The 17,525-nt window shown below is 35.7% G+C and overlaps 1 protein-coding gene and 1 long non-coding RNA gene across 2 annotated transcripts in view; one reads left to right on the forward strand and one right to left on the reverse strand.

Annotated features, from left to right (window-relative positions):
• Nucleotides 1-12,524, forward strand: part of LOC121493088 — a 44,303-nt gene extending 31,779 nt beyond the window's left edge. The window contains exon 3 of the long non-coding RNA XR_005988373.1: nucleotides 12,428-12,524. This is a non-coding gene — a long non-coding RNA (uncharacterized LOC121493088). The remainder of the gene's footprint in view (nucleotides 1-12,427) is intronic.
• PRSS12 (serine protease 12) overlaps nucleotides 1-17,525 on the reverse strand; it is a 137,594-nt gene that overhangs the window by 106,743 nt on the left and 13,326 nt on the right. The window lies entirely within an intron of this gene.

Consider the following 17,525-nt stretch of genomic DNA (forward strand, 5'->3'; position numbering starts at 1 on the left):
TGATTGATGTTGATGATTCTTTTTCTATTATTTCCAACCTAATTTGTAGTCCTTTTATAAATTAAAACAGAAAGCTGTTCCTGTTACTGTGTATTTATATTCATTACTCTGCTCTGGAGGTCCAATTATACCAATAATGAATACTGTTGTGGATTTTAATAGACATTTGTTTAAAATCTATTTAATTCCACTCCCTCATTTAACTTTGGGAACTTCTGTTAAACACAGTGACCAGTGCATTCCTATGCCTAACAGTTGTTGGGAAATAAAGCCAGACTAGGTTTGACTCTGGCTATCAGTATTTCTTTGTAGCTTTGCCTCTCAAAAACAAAACAAAACAAAAACTGAAGAGTTTATCTTTGAATTGTTGAAAATTCTCACTTTCAGAAGATTTAAGTTACATATTAGTCATTTACAAGGGTAATTTTTTATGGTGTTGGAGATTTAACTTATTAACAACACAGCAAAATAAGTCTGTATTAAATAAAAAACATATTTGTGACGTTCTATGAAAGTCAGGGAAACCACATTCTAAAACCATTACAATGCTGCTTGGTTTAAAGAGTTATGTCTCTGTCATTTTTTTTTTTTTTAAAGTAAGCTCTATGCCCAACATGGGGCTTAAACTTATGACCCCAAGATCAAGAGTCTCATGCTTTACCAACTGAACCAGCCAGGCGCCCCTCTGTCATATTTTTAAGGCAAAACTCTTTCATTTAAATAGAAAGAAAAAACACATGTCATATAAGGCTTTGGGATTCACATTTCTTTCTGGTACAGATTTAGCCAAAGATTTGGCACATTCAATTTTTAAAGGGCTAACAAAAATATGACACTTGCAAGTTTTTTAAAAGTTAGGTTTATTTATAGAATTTTCATTATTTTGTTATTTCTATTATATCAAATCAAAAACAAAGAATCTTCACTGTTTATTCATTCAATTTTCATTTATTCCAGTAAGACATTTATTGACCATCTGCTATGTAGTAGGTAGTAAATAAAGCAGAGAATGAAAAAAAGTCCTGTTGTTTAAAGTTTAGTGAAGGAAGGCATATAATAAATATAAAAAAATATAAATGTTATAAGCCAGATGGTGATAAATGCTATGAAAAATTAAGAGACAGTAACAACAGAGGTGACAATGCTATTTTATATAGTTTGATCACAATCTTCATTTTTATGATTTATAATCTCCTTTTGGAGATCAACATAATTTTAGGGTTGTGCTAATAATTCCAAGTTAAATGCTCAGGTCTGTCAAAGAATCTGTCATATCTAATATTTAATGTATATATACACACACACACACACCTCTTAGTATTTATGTTTCACTTGATTATGATTTTTTTAATTTTATTTATTTATAGAGACAGAGAGAGAGAGGCAGAGACACAGGCAGAGGGAGAAGCAGGCATCATACAGAGAACCTGATGTGGGACTCGATCCAGAGTCTCCAGGATCACGCCCCGGGCTGCAGGCGGCACTAAACTGCTGCGCCACCGGGGCTGCCCTGATTATGAATTATATATTTGAGCACAATGTTATCTGGCCATATACATGTATTGTGAAATATGAGGTTAAATAAATAGTTTACTCTTTGATATTGGAAATCCTTTGCTTATAAGCAAATTGTGTTGCTAAAAGTCCATTTGTAATTATGCAGAGCTCTGAACAGTTTCCTACAGAAATAATATCAAGTAAAAAGATATATACCCAAGTTTATTATTTAGCTGAAATGCAATTTATTAGAATTAAAGAAATAACAATATAATATTGTCTCTGACATGGTATTAGGTCAAGTGGAAAATCCATACAAAAGAATCAGATTTTTTTGTTGTTGTTGAAGGATGATATTCAAGAAAACTGGGTTCATTGAGAGGAAAACAGAAAATGAAGAGAATACTGAGGGCCTAAGGGGCATTTTCAGGGTCTTTATTGCTTGAATTGATTGTATTTTAATATTACAAAATAATTGTATTTTGAGGGGGTTATGTAAAGGGTTTCTTAATGAAATATTTTTTAAAAATCACATAATTGAGGTAAATATAGCTCTATGAATTTTTTCAATTATATTGTGTGTATTTTATTATTATATTTAATTCAAGTACAATTAACATAGTTATATTAGTTTTAGTGTACAATATAGTGATTCAACAATTCTATTCACTTCTCAGTGCTCATCAAGATAATTCCCTTTATCTAGTTTACCCATCTCCCACACACCTCCCTTCTGATTTGTTCTTTGTGTTAAGAGTCTAGTTTTGTTGTTGTTGTTTTTTCTTCGTTTATTGTTTGTTTCTTAAATGCCACACATGACTGAAATAATATGGTATTTATCTTTCCCTGACTTATTACACTTATAATACTTTCTAGCTCCATCTACATTATTGCAAATGGTAAGATTTCGTTCATTCCAAATAACTGTATTTTAAAGTTCTAATTTTCCTTTATTTTTAAGAAGCCATGTCATTTAGCACTACTCATATTAAGTCATCTCATCAATTTAATTAAGAAAAGACAAAGGGGGTGGTTTTTTTTCTTAAGTTTGGAAATAATCAAAGAGGCAGAAGACTCTTACATTATAGCTTTATTTGAAATAGCAGAGTTGGCATAAACTCAGTGTCCAACAGTAGGTAAATGGAAAAGAAATTTAGACTTAGAATACACTGAAGCCACCAAAGGGACAGTTTCTGAGGAATATTTATTTTTTTTTCTTTTTTTTTTAAATTTTTTTTTTTTTTTATTTATGATAGTCACAGAGAGAGAGAGAGAGAGAGGCAGAGACACAGGCAGAGGGAGAAGCAGGCTCCATGTACCGGGAGCCCGATGTGGGATTCGATCCCGGGTCTCCAGGATCGCGCCCTGGGCCAAAGACAGGCGCCAAACCGCTGCGCCACCCAGGGATCCCTCTGAGGAATATTTAATGAACTAGGAAGGAAACAAAATTCAAAGGCAAAAAAAAAAAAAAAAAAAAAAGCTAGTGATAAGACTATATGATCCTATACAGGTTTTTGTATAAGCTTTTCAACTAAAACTTTGGCAGTATTATCTCTGGGTGATAGAATTAGTGGTATTTTAAAGTTTTTTTCTTTATATATATTATATATATATTTAAGATTTTATTTATTTATTCATGAGAGACACAGAGAGAGAGGCAGAGGGAGAAGCAGGCTCCCTACAGGGAATGCGATGTGGGACTCCATCCCAGGACCCTGGGATCACCCCCTGAGCTGAAGGCAGACACTCAACTACTGAGCCACCCAGGCGTCCATTTCTTTATATTTTTTATTTCTAAATGTACATTGTTGATTTTATCACTTTAAAGGGTTTTTTTTTTTTTTAAGTATGCCTTGCATAATAGGAAAAGTAAGTAAGAAAAGGGTTTTAGAATAACTGTGTTGGACACATATATGGGAAATAATATTCTTAAGAAAGAAGCAACTGCAAAGTATCTGTTTACTTCATTCTTCCTTAGATGAAACAGCTTGAAGATGAAGACACTTCAGACAGGAACTGGTGCTGGCCCCAGATTTCAGGACCTTTGAAATGGATGCCTGTATTAAATTCCCTCTAGTGAACTTACCTGGTATGGGTCGCATTTTCCTGACTGGATCTTTTTTTTTTTTTTTTTTAAGATTTTATTTATTTATTTATGAGAGAGAGAGAGAGAGGTAGAGACACAGGCAGAGAAAGAAGCAGGCTCCATGCTGGAAGGCCGACGTGGGACTCGATCCCGGGACCCCAGGATCGCGCCCTGGGCCAAAGGCAGGCACCAAACCGCTGAGCCACCCAGGGAACCCCCTCTGACTGGATCTTAATAGCAGTACTTTTTTTTCTATGAAGCAGTACTCCAAGAATAACAAAACTCAGATGTACATTCACAATTGTATCTTGAGCATCTGTATGTCTCTCTCTTCCTATGTACCCAAACACACCGTGTACTCTCCTTTGTCCAATGTGTCTCCCACATATCTGCCACCAGCTATCTTCAGGTAGCAACCAGTGAACTCTGGAGTGGGATCAAAAGGTTTGACTCTATCTCAAAAGGAAGATTATAGAGGAAGAACCCTCACTTAAAAACTGTCCAAAAAATCAAAATAGTAGTTTATAGAACGCAGAGCCTGTTCCTATGTGCTGTCATCAGTCCAATAGGTTATCAGGACCATCTCATCTAGGCTCATGTTTCTAACTGGCAGTGAAATATTTTCTGTCACTCTAACCTTAAATGATTCCCCCCAAATTTTAGGGATCATAATTGTCATATATTTCTTTGTATTTTGAAGTTTCTTTAAATGTGCCTTAAGAAGCAGTAAACTTTTTTTTTTTTTTTTTAAGATTTTATTTATTTGTGAGAGAGACAGAGACAGACGTGGAGGGAGAAAGAAGCAGGCTCCAAGCAGGGAGCCTGACATGGGACTCAATCCCGGGTGTCCAGGATCATGCCCTGGGCTGAAGGCAGCGCTAAACCACTGAGCCACCAGGGCGGCCCAAGAAGCAGTAAACTTTAAAAAAAAAATTCATGTAGGTGGTTTCTAAACTAACAAAGGCTCAATATATTGCTTTGTTCAGAACATTGAAATAGAAATACAGTTTCCTCTGTAATACTTTTTATTACCTTTCTAAACTGACAACAAAGGCAATACAATAGTAAAAATTAGTTACATTAAAGATAAAAGTTTTAAAGCACTGTCCTTCATTTTGTTCCACTAGTACACACACACAAAAGTATGCTTAGTGGGCTTGCATCTTTGAACTAAAGTGGAACAATAGTAAGCCTTGTCTTTGTGGAAACATACAGTAGAACCTCCACCATTATAGACTGTTGATCTATGTCAAATGCAGATACACATTAGAAAGAGACTGGACATCTATCATTTCATCATAGCTGCTATAGATTATTAGAATTTTCACTCTTTATAATTTCCCTCAAAGTTTCCCAAACTTTCAGTCACTAAAGATTGTGTCTTTGCTTTATTTGTATAATTACATTATCATAAATTTGGAGGGTTTTTTTGGATGCCTGGGTGGCCGAGTGGTTGGGCATCTGCCTTCGGCTCAGGGCGTGATCGGCTCAGGGCATGATCCTGGAGACCTGGGATCAAGTCCCACATCGGGCTCCCACAGAGAGCCTACTTTTCCCTCTGCCTATGTCTCTGCCTCTCTCTGTGTCTCTCATGAATAAATAAAATTTTTCATAAATAAATAAATAAATAATAAATAAATAAATAGGAGGTTTTCAAAGAACTTTAGATTTTGTGTAGAAAGTCACATCCTTAGCCATCCAGAAAGCAGCATTTCCCTACTTTAAATTCCTGTGATGTAGTCACATTCCTATTCCACTTTCACAGAAATTTGGAGTGGGCCAGTATTAATATACAATGATGAGGTGACAAAGACAAAGACACGTTTTGGCCTAGAACTGACTCCAAGACCTTGGAATCTTAATACCTATAATTTGCTGCCTCACTTTATATGCTTACAATTTTTCACCATATAATCTAGATTGTAATAAAAACTTTTTAGAAATATGTTGGATTATTTGTCCTTATAACAATTTCCTAAAAACATAAGTATTATTCAGAGGACTCTGTCTACCACCATACTACCCTGAATAGGCCCAATTTCATCAGAGGGCTCTTACCTATTAACTACACATAGAGACAATCAGTGTAAAGGCTGAAAGCTTGGCTTCCCAAACTAAGCTACGCATTTAAAGACTGCCCTGCTATTCTGCTATCTCACCAGGTGTATGTGCTTGGATGAGTTACATCATCTGAACAGCCCCCATCTGTATGATGAAGTTAAAATTAGTACCTAATTCAGGACTGTAAGAGAAGCAAAGGAATTAATTAAAATCTTGGCACACTGTTGGTTATTAGCACATTACCAAATTACTCTTGAAACAGTGTATATGAATTTGCATTCCCTAGCAGCAAGTATTTTTATTATATTAAAGCCACTAAACTTTTGGGTTTGAATTTAGTTCCCTGACTCATATAACTTCATGGGTGTATACCCAACTCCTGACCTATATCTGGTTCTCAGTTTCCTAATTGTCCCAAAGAGCCCCCTCCTTTTAATATTCTCAGAACCAATCACCACTCACCTTTCCAAAACTGCCACCTTCAGCACAGCATTCTTTTCTTTTTTTTAAGGATTTTATTTATTTATCTAAGAAAGAGAGAGCACACGCATTCGGGCAAGCAGAGGGTGGGAGAGGGACAAGCAGACTCCACGCTGAGCTCAGAGCCCTAGAGTTGGGGCTCAACTCCAGGACGCTGAGACCAGGACTGGAGCCCAAAATCAAGAGTCAGGTGCCCAACAGACTGAGCCATCCAGACACCCCTCACCACAGCATTCTATCACAACTGTACGAATTGTTTGTACTAAGGACACAAATGACTTGCATACTTTTGATCAGTTCCCACTCTCTTCTCTGAAGACAGCTTAAAGCAATCTACAGGATATCTTTAGTTTTAGCCTTGTTACAGAGAATTTACTGATTTCCCTGAATCAGCAATGCCTTCATGTACCAGGCTTCATTTCCCATTTGTTTAGCATGTGTTTACTGAGCATATACTGTATGCAGCACTTTGCTAAATGTTGGGAATCGAATATGAGGCATAATCCCAGCCTTCCAGAAGCTTGCAATGCAGTCTTTTAATCATGTCCCCACTACTGTCTCAAATTTATCAATTAATTCTAGAGCAGGAAATTATTTTTGGAGCACATAACAATGTACTAGGATATTGTATTCCTTCATGAGCCTCCAAAATAGACCTAGATTTCTTCAAGCCATTCCAATCTGGAAGTAGAATGACAGGTTCACAATATCCCTTTGTCCTTGAATGTGGGGACTGCCATTCCCCTTTCAGAAGCCCCTAAACACTTCTGCACATTCCCAGAGGTCATCTCATGTGTGCTCAAGAACTTAATAATCACACTGATCATTTTGTGTTCTTTATTGTTCTTTCTTCCCTGTGTTACTGCCCTAGGAGGCTGTCCCCAAGCCAAATATAGGGGTCCCACTACATTCACTGCTGAAGTTATGAGAATCAGTCTTCTTATTTTAGCAGTAAACTGATAACTAGGTCTAAAACAGTAATGAAATTGGGTTTTTATCTGCTTGCTGGTTGCTTGGTTGGTCAGAGGAGTTTTAGTATCTATTCATTGTCCTCTCTCCTTAGAAATCATCTGTGGTCAATGACACTGGAGGAAATCCTACCTGAGGATTTCCTGAGGAATCACTTTATGATTCTCTTCCTGGCAGTTTCAGCAGGACCTAGAGACATGCCCTAACATGTCTGAAGCACTGTTTACTCTGAAATTGGAAATTTTGCTCTAACATGTTTGTAAAAACAACTACACATACAAAACCTTATAGGAATAGTTATACCACATTCCTCAAGAAGACTGAATCGGGATAGTGGTATTGTGTATAAAATGTCATTATTTCCTAAATTTTCTAACGTTCCATCATGTAATTTTATGGCTTTTATAATGAAAAAAAAAGTATAGCTATATTGAGGAAAGGCATAGTGGTTCTAGAAAACCATACTCTCAACGGCACAGCTTCAGCTGTCTGAGACATATCTGAATCAGTGTTCTAGGGCTGGTGCTGGCATAGTGTTATTGATCCGGCCCATCTGCAACAGGTTGAGGTTCTAGTTAAGACTCTAATTATAGTTGCAAAAGGAGTGCTAAACAGGAAACACAGAGGCAGAAAAACAATTCTCCAAGTGCTCGGCATGCCAAGTACAGGACCAATCATTAGAAGAACTAATCCCAAGTCTCACCAGCTAGTGAGGTGAGGAGTGCTTGGTTAGGAGTGGCTCAGGACTTGCAAATGGGGGTTTCAGTGACCCTAGCCCACAGGCAGAATCAGAATGGGAAATCTTGAGAAGCTCTGCCTGGCTACTCCCAACTCAACCTGGTATAGATACAGAACACAAGGAAATTTGGTGTTTGCTGAGTTTATCTCTATCCTCTGAATATATTCTAAGCCATTCTTTTCATCAATATCTTTATCAGAAGAAATAATTCTTAGTTACTTGGTATATTTTTTAAAACCTATCTTGAGGCCTCTTTATGATACATTTACCTGTTCTAGAAATTCAGATAAGAAATAGGATGCTACTAATAATTTGGTCCAAGTCTGATGGGATGACTTGGGAATTTACCATATTTTAAAATGTGATCCAGAATTAAGCTTGTTAGTATACTTATTAGCTAACTTATGTTAAGTTTGTGGTCATTATGTATGTTTGGTTTTGTCATTTGTATCAATACCATATGGGTCATTTCACTTATTTCTTTTCTGTTTGCAACTTTCACAGTCTATGGAGGTTGTTTGGAAATTCTGAAAAACTCGTTATTTTTTATTATAAAAGCAAAACCTGCTTATTGTAGGAAACTTCGTAAGTATAGTACAACATTAAGAAGAAAATTTAAATAATTCACAGTCCTACCACAAAGGATAATCATTAATATATCCATGCATCTTTCAATTTAGTGGTATTTTTAAAAATCACAATGCAATTACGAGGTTTACTGGATAAGCAAGACTCAGCATGCTTGCTATGTTTGTAACACCCGTCTAAGTGGTTTCTTTCACCTAAATTACTCTGATGCTACCATCTGACCTTGGCCCCTAGCTACATCTGATTGGTCAGAATGAGCACTGCTCTGAAGGGCAATGAAGGGCAAGGCCCCCCTCAAATATGTCCACATCCTAATCTCTGGAACCTGCTGGTACATGTTACATGGCAAATGGGAATTAAGGTTGCAATAGAATTAAGGTTGCTATTCTGCTGACTCATTACATTATCCAGATGGGCCAAATATCATGATTCCAGATATAAATTACAGAGGCTGCTGCTGCTGCTACTAAGAAGTCATGAGAAAATCTCAAGAGATCTTCTCTGAAGTCATCCCCACTGTTTGAAGGGCCATACTACTTTAACATCTTTTCTTTTTATTTTTTTTTTTGAGAGAGAGAGACAGCACACACAAGATGGGGGAGGGGGCAGAGAGAGAGAGAGAGAGAGAGAATCTCAAGCAGGCTCCATGCTCACAACCCTGAAACCATGATCAGAGCCAAAATCGAGTCAGATGCTTAACTGACTGATTAGTTCTAGAACTAATCTTACTCTAGAAGCTAGAAAAGTTCTGTCTTTAAAAAAATTCCCAGGCACTAATTCAGAGCTTCTCAATTGGGTTGCTAGGGGACATTTACTTGTCAAAAGTGTGTAGGAGGTAGTACCTCCTCCAGCTGCAGAGTGGTGGGGCAGCACCTAGAGGGCAGGTACTTGCTTGGTTACAGCATTTTCACAGCATTTTCTCTGGGTGCCTTACAATATTACCATAATTTATGTTGCCAGGACATGAAAAATGTTAGAAAAGAAGAACAATTAATATTCTCAAAATACTTGTATCCTGACCCACTTTTTCATGATAGAAAAGAACATGAATACTGAGTAATCACAAAATTCATAAATAATAAAAATATACATATATATATAACATTCTTAGAAACATTTTTGACATGTTCTTTTTTTTTTTTTTTTTTTTTTCATTTTTGACATGTTCTAAGACATTTTAGTAGAGGTATTTAACTATGATTAAAGGATATTATTTAAAATATTAATATGGAAAATCATATTATTCCTAAAATATTAATGGGTCATAGAAAAAGGTGATTATATTGAACACTTTCTTTTTAAACCAAGAGAGACATCCATGAGAACTTCTAAATGAGACTGCGCTATTGAAAAGTAATGCCCTTTAAATATTACAGTCCATAGAATTCAATCTTCATTTGATTATAAAGTTCACATTGCTATGATTTATTAAGTACAGTATGGATAGAAATGACATAATACCTTATTATTATTATGTATTATTAATACATTATTAAAGAGCCTAAGATTAATACCAGGAACACCAAAGCTATTGAATAATGCAGTATGTTAAGTATGACAGAGTAGCATCTATAAGCTATAATTTGTAGTATATTGTTCAGATGAGAATTAATGATGGAGAAAATTTTATTGATGAATGAAAGGTTTAGTCAAAGAGTATGTGCAATGGGGTCATACTGTAAGAACAAAACAAACATGCATTTTAAACTACTGCCTGATAGTTTACAAAAAAATCGACAAAAGGCATCTTGACAGAACAATTTTGTATTTTCCAGTTTTAGAGAGAATAACCACATTTTCAAATTTTCACTTCTTTCTTAGACTGATTGCTGGAACCCAATTTCAGATTAATTTCTAACACTTCTGCTAGAGGGATATATTTAAAGCAAGAATTTATACTAATCAAATATCCATCTGTCCACTACATAAGACCATTCAAATCCTCCAGAATCTGTTTTAAAACATGTACATCCTTTTGCTGGGAACATTATTTTCCCTCCAAATTAGGACAAACATGCTAATTATCCATGAGTCATACGGCCCTCAAATACACAGATTTCATATTCTACTATCATTATAAGTAAGTCCATGCAATGTCCCTCTCATTTTAATTCATTATTCCCCCTTTGTCTTACCCATTCTCATTTACATTGCCCTTCCCATCAAAGATGTTCACACTAGCATATTCAGTATATGTCCTAAGGCATCTGAAAATCTAGCCTTGAGAGATAATAGATTTTCTCTGTGTGTTTTGAATGTACATAAATTGTTTTTCCCAATAGAATTCAGTATGTATTTCTAAGATCTATCCACTTTGCTATATATAAAATGGCTAATTTTATTTTTTTTTTAATTTTTATTTATTTATGATAGTCACACAGAGAGAGAGAGAGAGAGAGGCAGAGGCAGAGACATAGGCAGAGGGAGAAGCAGGCTCTACGCACCGGGAGCCCGACGTGGGGTTCGATCCTGGGTCTCCAGGATTGTGCCCTGGGGCAAAGGCAGGCGCTAAACCGCTGCGCCATCCAGGGATCCCAAAATGGCTAATTTTAATTGCTGTATTGTATCCCACTGCATGTACACAGAATATATTCCTAATTATCCATTTCTCTAGGGACAGAGAGCAAGACTTCCTGTAACTTCTTGCTAACACAAATAATGCTCTGATATCATCCTTATAAATAACCTCTTAAGTACTTGTACACAGCATAAACCCAGATGTAGGAATTATATATATACAGAAAAATTAATTTTACTAAAATTAAGAGTTTATTCCCTCACCAATGTACATGAGGTTTCTCATTTCTGTCATTTTAGCCAGCACTTGGTATTAGCTGACTTTTTAATTTTTACCAATTTTATGTTACTTAATTTGAATTTCTCTGATTTGAAGTGAAGTTAAATTAAGCATCTCTTCACATTGGTCATTTAGGATCCATATTCCATGAATAGCCTATTTTTTTCCTTGTCCAATTTTTGTTTACAAAAATTAGTTTTTAATGGCTCCTAGTATATCTTATGGTAATCACTTTTCAGTTTTACATTTTGAAAATATCTTTTAATCTGCCACCAGTCTGTTAAACTTATGTCTTCTTTGTACAGAAGTACTTAATATGAATATGATCACATCCATTGATCTCTACTACCTACCCTTAAGTTTTGTACTTTTTTTTAAAAAAGATTTTATTCAGGAGAGACACAGAGAGACAGAGACATAGAGGGAGAAGCAAGCTCCCTACAGGGAGCCTGATGTAGGACTCAATCTCAGGACCCCGGAATCATGCCCTGAGCCAAAGGCAGATGCCACTGAGCCACCCAAGCGACCCAAGTTTTGTACTTTTCAAATCTTGTTTAAACATCCTTTCCCAGCCCAAGTTCACAAAGAGAGCCTCATATATTTTGACTTTTGTATGCTGCCTTTTATGGTTAGGTTTTTAATCCATTTGGAGTTTATTTTGTATTTAGAGTGAGGTAAGTATCTAAATTTACTTTCCCTATCTATGTATATTAAATAATCCCTCTTTCCCCCTCTGATTTGTGATGCTAATTTCTACTACATTCTACATGCTCATATACATGGGCTTTGCTGGTTTTTTTTTAAAATCATTGTTGCATCATTTTTTATCTGTTCCTAAATCAGTAGCATATAGTTTTTATTGCTGTGACTTTATAAAATGCCTTAATATATACAGTAAGATAAATTTTATTCATTATCCTTCCATGCACATTTTTAAAAACTATTTGTCTAGTTCCTCAAAAACACTGCTGAAAATTTCATTAAAACTCCACTGAATTTATAGATTAATTTATGGAAAATCGCATTTTTACAGTGTTCATTTTTTCCATACTCGAACTTGGTACTTTTCCTCTTTTTGCCTAGATCTTGTCTTATGTCATTTAATACAATTTGAAAAGTTCTTTGCAAAGGTACATTGGGTTATATACTATGTACTTGGCAGTTCTTGTTGCTATTGTGAGTGAAATCACATTTTCCATATTAATTTTAGGTGGTGACATTGAAGAACGTTTGGACACTTACTGCTGCTGCTGACATTGAAGAACGTTTGGACACTTACATGAAACTTAATAAATATATATAAAGTATTTATTTTTGTATTTTATTTATTTATTCATGAGAGACACAGAGGGAGAGGCAGAGACACACGCAGATGGAGAAGCAGGCCTCCTGCAAGGAGTCCCTGATGTGGGACTCGATCCCAGATCCCGGGATCATGCCTCGTGCTGAAGGCAGACACTCAACTGCTGAGCCACCCAGGCATCCCTGTATAAAGTACTTATTTTATTTATTTTTGTATAAAGTATTTATAAAGTTTCTTATATAGTACTTAGTCACTATCATTATTGTTGCTATTGCCTATTATTGATCTTCCATCTCCACAATATTTCTGAATTCCCATTAGTTCTTTTTTTTAAAAAAAATAAAGATTTATTTATTTTTTAGAGAGAAAGCATGAGTGAGGGAAGGGCTGAGGGAGGAGAATCCTTAGCAGACTCCCCACTTAGTGCGGAGCCAGACATGGAGCTCAACCCCAGGACCCTGAGATCATGACCAGAGCAGCAACCAAGAGTTGGACATTTAATGGACTGAGTGACCCAGGCACATCTCCCCTATTAATTTTAATAGTTTGTCTATTGATTCAATGGGGTCTTCTCAAAGATCTAATAATCCACATATTCCATTCAATGTTATACCTCCTATTTTTTCTTATTTTAGTAAGAACCCTTTACTAAATTGAATGGCATATGTGATAACAAACCTTTTTTCTTCTCCTAATCATAAAGATAATGTGTCACATTTTCCCCCAGTACATTTCCAGTAGGCTTTGCTAAAAGCTTTAATAAAATTAAGGAAATTGTCTTCTATTTCTAATATTTCTAACACTTTAAAAATGTCATTAATAGATATTAAACTTTATCAAATGTCCTTTCTGCATATATTGAGGTAATTTTTTTCCTTTTAGGGCATTAATGTTCTAAATTATAGATATCTTTTCTGGTGGTGACCCTCCTAACATTTCTGGAATAAGACATTACCAAGTTTTATTTATTAAAACATCATTGAATTCAGCTAATATTTATTCAGGACTTCAGATTTTTATGCATAAGTGAAATGGGCTAATAGATTTCTTGTATTGTCCTAATCCAGTGTTGGTCTGAAAATTTTAATTAATAAATTAATTAATTTTAATCAAGATTTAAAACGAGTTGCACAGCTTTCCCATGTTTTCTTTTTTCTGGAACACTTTATATCCGCTGAAACTACCTCTACCTTGAACAGTGTGAAGAACTCAAAACTTTAAAACTATCTGAGCCTGTGAATTAATTTTTCAACCTCATTATAACCCCTCTGTGACATCCAGAAACTGCAAGTAAAATCTACGTTTCAGATTTCTTAGCAGTTAGGATTTCTAAATGTGATTTAAATTCTGTCAGTAAGATTCACTTGTGGGAGATTTTGTTTCAAGATGGAGTCATGTGAAAGCAGGATACAGTACATTCATTTTTATGGTATAGATTGTAGCAGCAGCAGTATTAGACTAAAGCCAGCAGTGCTGGCAGCAAATTCCTGATTGTAATAGGAGCCACAGTTCTTCTGTTTACTGAGTTCTGCTGGGTTTTCAAGATCATTCTTCAAATTTCAGCCAGAGTCTTCAGTCTTTCCAATAATTCTGTGGTTTTTATACATTCCTCAATAAACTCCCTTCGGATTATACTAGGTAGAGTGGATTTGGTTACGTAAAATTAAGAACCTTAACTACAACAAATTGTAGTTAGACTGGAGGCCTGGTGAATTATTAGAAATCTCTTTCACGGTTAATGGGTGATACAAGTTTTCTATTTCTCCTTAGGCAAAATTTTCCTAGAAATTAATAAAATATTCTGTTGTTTTCTCTAGGATTTTTCTCTTGATTGAATACTTCTATCAGGAATACTTTCTAAAAAGGTTTTTGAGTGACAAACTTTTTGTATCCTCATACCATCAAGCTCTCACATGTCAATGTAGTTTATCTAGATGTAAAAATCTAGGTTACAAGTTATTTTTGCTAAAATCCTTTGAAATTAGTACTCTGTTATCTCCTTGCATCAAGGGCCTGGACACTACTCTTTCCTGCAATTGCTTCCTTCACCTTTGATTATCTGGCCAAAGAGTTGGGGTGAAGGAATGGAGAGAAAGATGAATGCTCAGAGCATGGCATTTGTTGTTCTATGCTGCCATGTCATTACTCTAATTGGCACTGAGCTGATGCCACTGTTTTTCTGTCCTGCAGAGGCAAGGGGATGGGAAATGATTGGCCAGAACAATGTGGGAGATAGAAAAGGACAACTCTTTCTTCAACCAAACCTCTGTTCATGATGCCTAGCCTTCTTCATCTGTAGGCTGTCATTCCCTGCCATCACTTCCTTCCTTTCATTCTCTTCTCCCCTCTCCTAGACACACACATAGCTTTTGTATTTCAAAACAGGTATATACAGCCTTAGAATAAAACTTTTGTAAATATCCTCAGATGATTGACACACTGAGAGGTATTTAAATCTTTGGAGCAAGGGTGCCGGGGTGGCTCAGTCCATTGAGTGTCTGCCTTTGGCTTAGGTTTTGATACCAGGGTCCTGGGATGGAGCCCTGCATCAGGCTCCCAGCTCCACGGGGAGCCTGCTTCTCCCTGCCTCTGCCTCTCACTCTTCTGTCTCTCATGAATAAATAAAATATTTTAAAAATAATAAAAAATAAATCTTTGGAGCATAGATCACATTTGCTTATGATTGAGGAGGCAATAATTTGATAAGAGAAAATGAGGGAAAGTAGGCACAGTAGTATCTGAAATAGAGAAAGAATAAAATCAAGAGAAAGCAAACAGACCAAATGAAGACCAGAATGAGGTTCAAAGTATGTACATGTTGTACATTCACCAATTACCCTTATTATGAAAGTAGGTGAACCTATTGGGTCTATTTCCATGAAAAACTGTAAAATTAATTGGAAGGTCTAACTACTTTTTTTTTTTAAGATTTTATTTTATTTATTCATAGAGACAGAGAGAGAGAGAGAGAGTGAGGCAGGACACAGGCAGAGGGAGAAGCAGGCACCACATAGAGAGCCTGACGTGGGACTCGATCCCAGGTCTCCAGGATCACGCCCTGGGCTGCAGGCGGCGCTAAACCGCTGCGCCACCGGGGCTGCCCAGGTCTCGCTACTTTTGATAGCTGTTCTCCAGCTCAACTGTAAGGTCCTTAAATTATCAGAGAATAAGATCCAATCTTTAACCTTTTAACTAGAATGTCAGATTGAAAAGAAACTCTCAAAATAAAATGGAGAATGGAATACAAGCCATTTTGAGGAGTATATTTGTCCTAATGGCATAGATAGATGAGAAGAAAGGTGTGTCTTTATTTCAGGGAAGAACAGATCATTAGAGATATGGTTATACAGAACTCAGGAGGCTATTTTTATCAGCAGGGGAGGGAAACTGCTAAAAGGAGGCTAAGAAGACTTAAATGGTTAACAGATCTACATATCTTGGGTATTTCTTAATCTTGATGGAAAGATTCAGAAGCTAGGTTCCCATGATTCTGCTTTAGAATAGATTCAGAATATTATTCTATTATTACTATTATTATCATTGTGTCTAACCATGATCATTGCTCTGTCTTCTCCTCTCCTCCACCAATCTACTTATATCTTTCAGATACTGAAAAATCTGTGTAGGTATTCATAGATACCTAAAGAATTTCAGACTAAATTAATTGTATTAGGTATTTATCATTTTACTGTGATATCTATCTATCCAACTATCTATCTACATAGAGATTACTTATTATTTTTCTAGTCTTGCAAAAACTCACTGAAAATAAATATTTTTAAAGATTTGAGAGAGAGAGAAAGAGAGTGCACATGGGGGGAAGGGCAGAGGGAGAGGGAGAATCTCAAGCAGACTCCCTGCTGAGCACGGAGCCCAACACAGGGGCTTGATCTTATGATTCTGAGATCATGACTTGAGACGAAATCAAGAGTTGGATACTTAACCAACTGAGCCACCCAAGTACCCCAAAGATAAATAATTTTTATTTAAAAAAATGTTTTTAAATAAAAGAACTTAAAAAATGAAAATAAAAATAAAAGAATATTCATTGATGAAAAGTAGCTAAATAAGATAAAGGAAAAAATCCTTATCACATCACACTGTGGTGGCATATTGAAGACGGCAAAATCTATTAAAGTATTTTTAGGCCACTCCCCATTTTCCTTAATGTGAAAAATTCATTACTATGGTTTTGGATCTCACATAGTAATTAGACTTTAAGAAATTACAACATGTCGGGGATCCCTGGGTGGCGCAGCGGTTTGGCGCCTGCCTTTGGCCCAGGGCACGATCCTGGAGACCCAGGATCAAATCCCACGTTGGGCTCCCAGTGCATGGAGCCCGCTTCTCCCTCTGCCTGTGTCTCTGCATCTCTCTCTCTCTGTGTGTGACTATCATAAATAAAAAATTTTAAAAAAAATTAAAAAAAAAGAAATTACAACATGTCAAATTTCCATATAATAGACAGAACATTATTAATTATCTGAAAAGAACATTCAAGTTTTAAAGGCTTAAACCGCTTTCCAAATATCTGCATGAGGCCAGATTTTCTTCATATAATTCAATCAAAACAAACATACCACAGCAAAATTAATACAGAAAAAATATGAGAATCTAGCCAACCTGTAAGCCAGACATAAAGCAGATTTCAAAAAAAATGCAAACAATGCCACTCTTTCAAAAAAAAATGTTTTAGAAAATACAGTTATTATTTTTCATAAAATACATTATTTATGCTAACATAAAATGGGATAGTTATCTTTGAATAAATAGATGTCTTAAATTTTTCTAATATTGTAAGTAATGATTGATATAATCCTCATAAATTGAGCTCTTTCAGGTCTCCAATTTAAAGAGTGTAAAGGGGTCCCTGACCAAAATGTTTGAGTACTTAATTATTTCATTGCCTTTGAACTGCAAATAAGGAACCTGTGATACAAAATGCTTAGATGACTTGTTCCAAGTCAGAGTTAGCTCATTTTCATGACTCAGAAATTTCTAAGAT

The sequence above is a fragment of the Vulpes lagopus genome, chromosome 6 (assembly GCF_018345385.1).
Source record: "Vulpes lagopus strain Blue_001 chromosome 6, ASM1834538v1, whole genome shotgun sequence".
NCBI classification, from domain to species: domain Eukaryota; kingdom Metazoa; phylum Chordata; class Mammalia; order Carnivora; family Canidae; genus Vulpes; species Vulpes lagopus.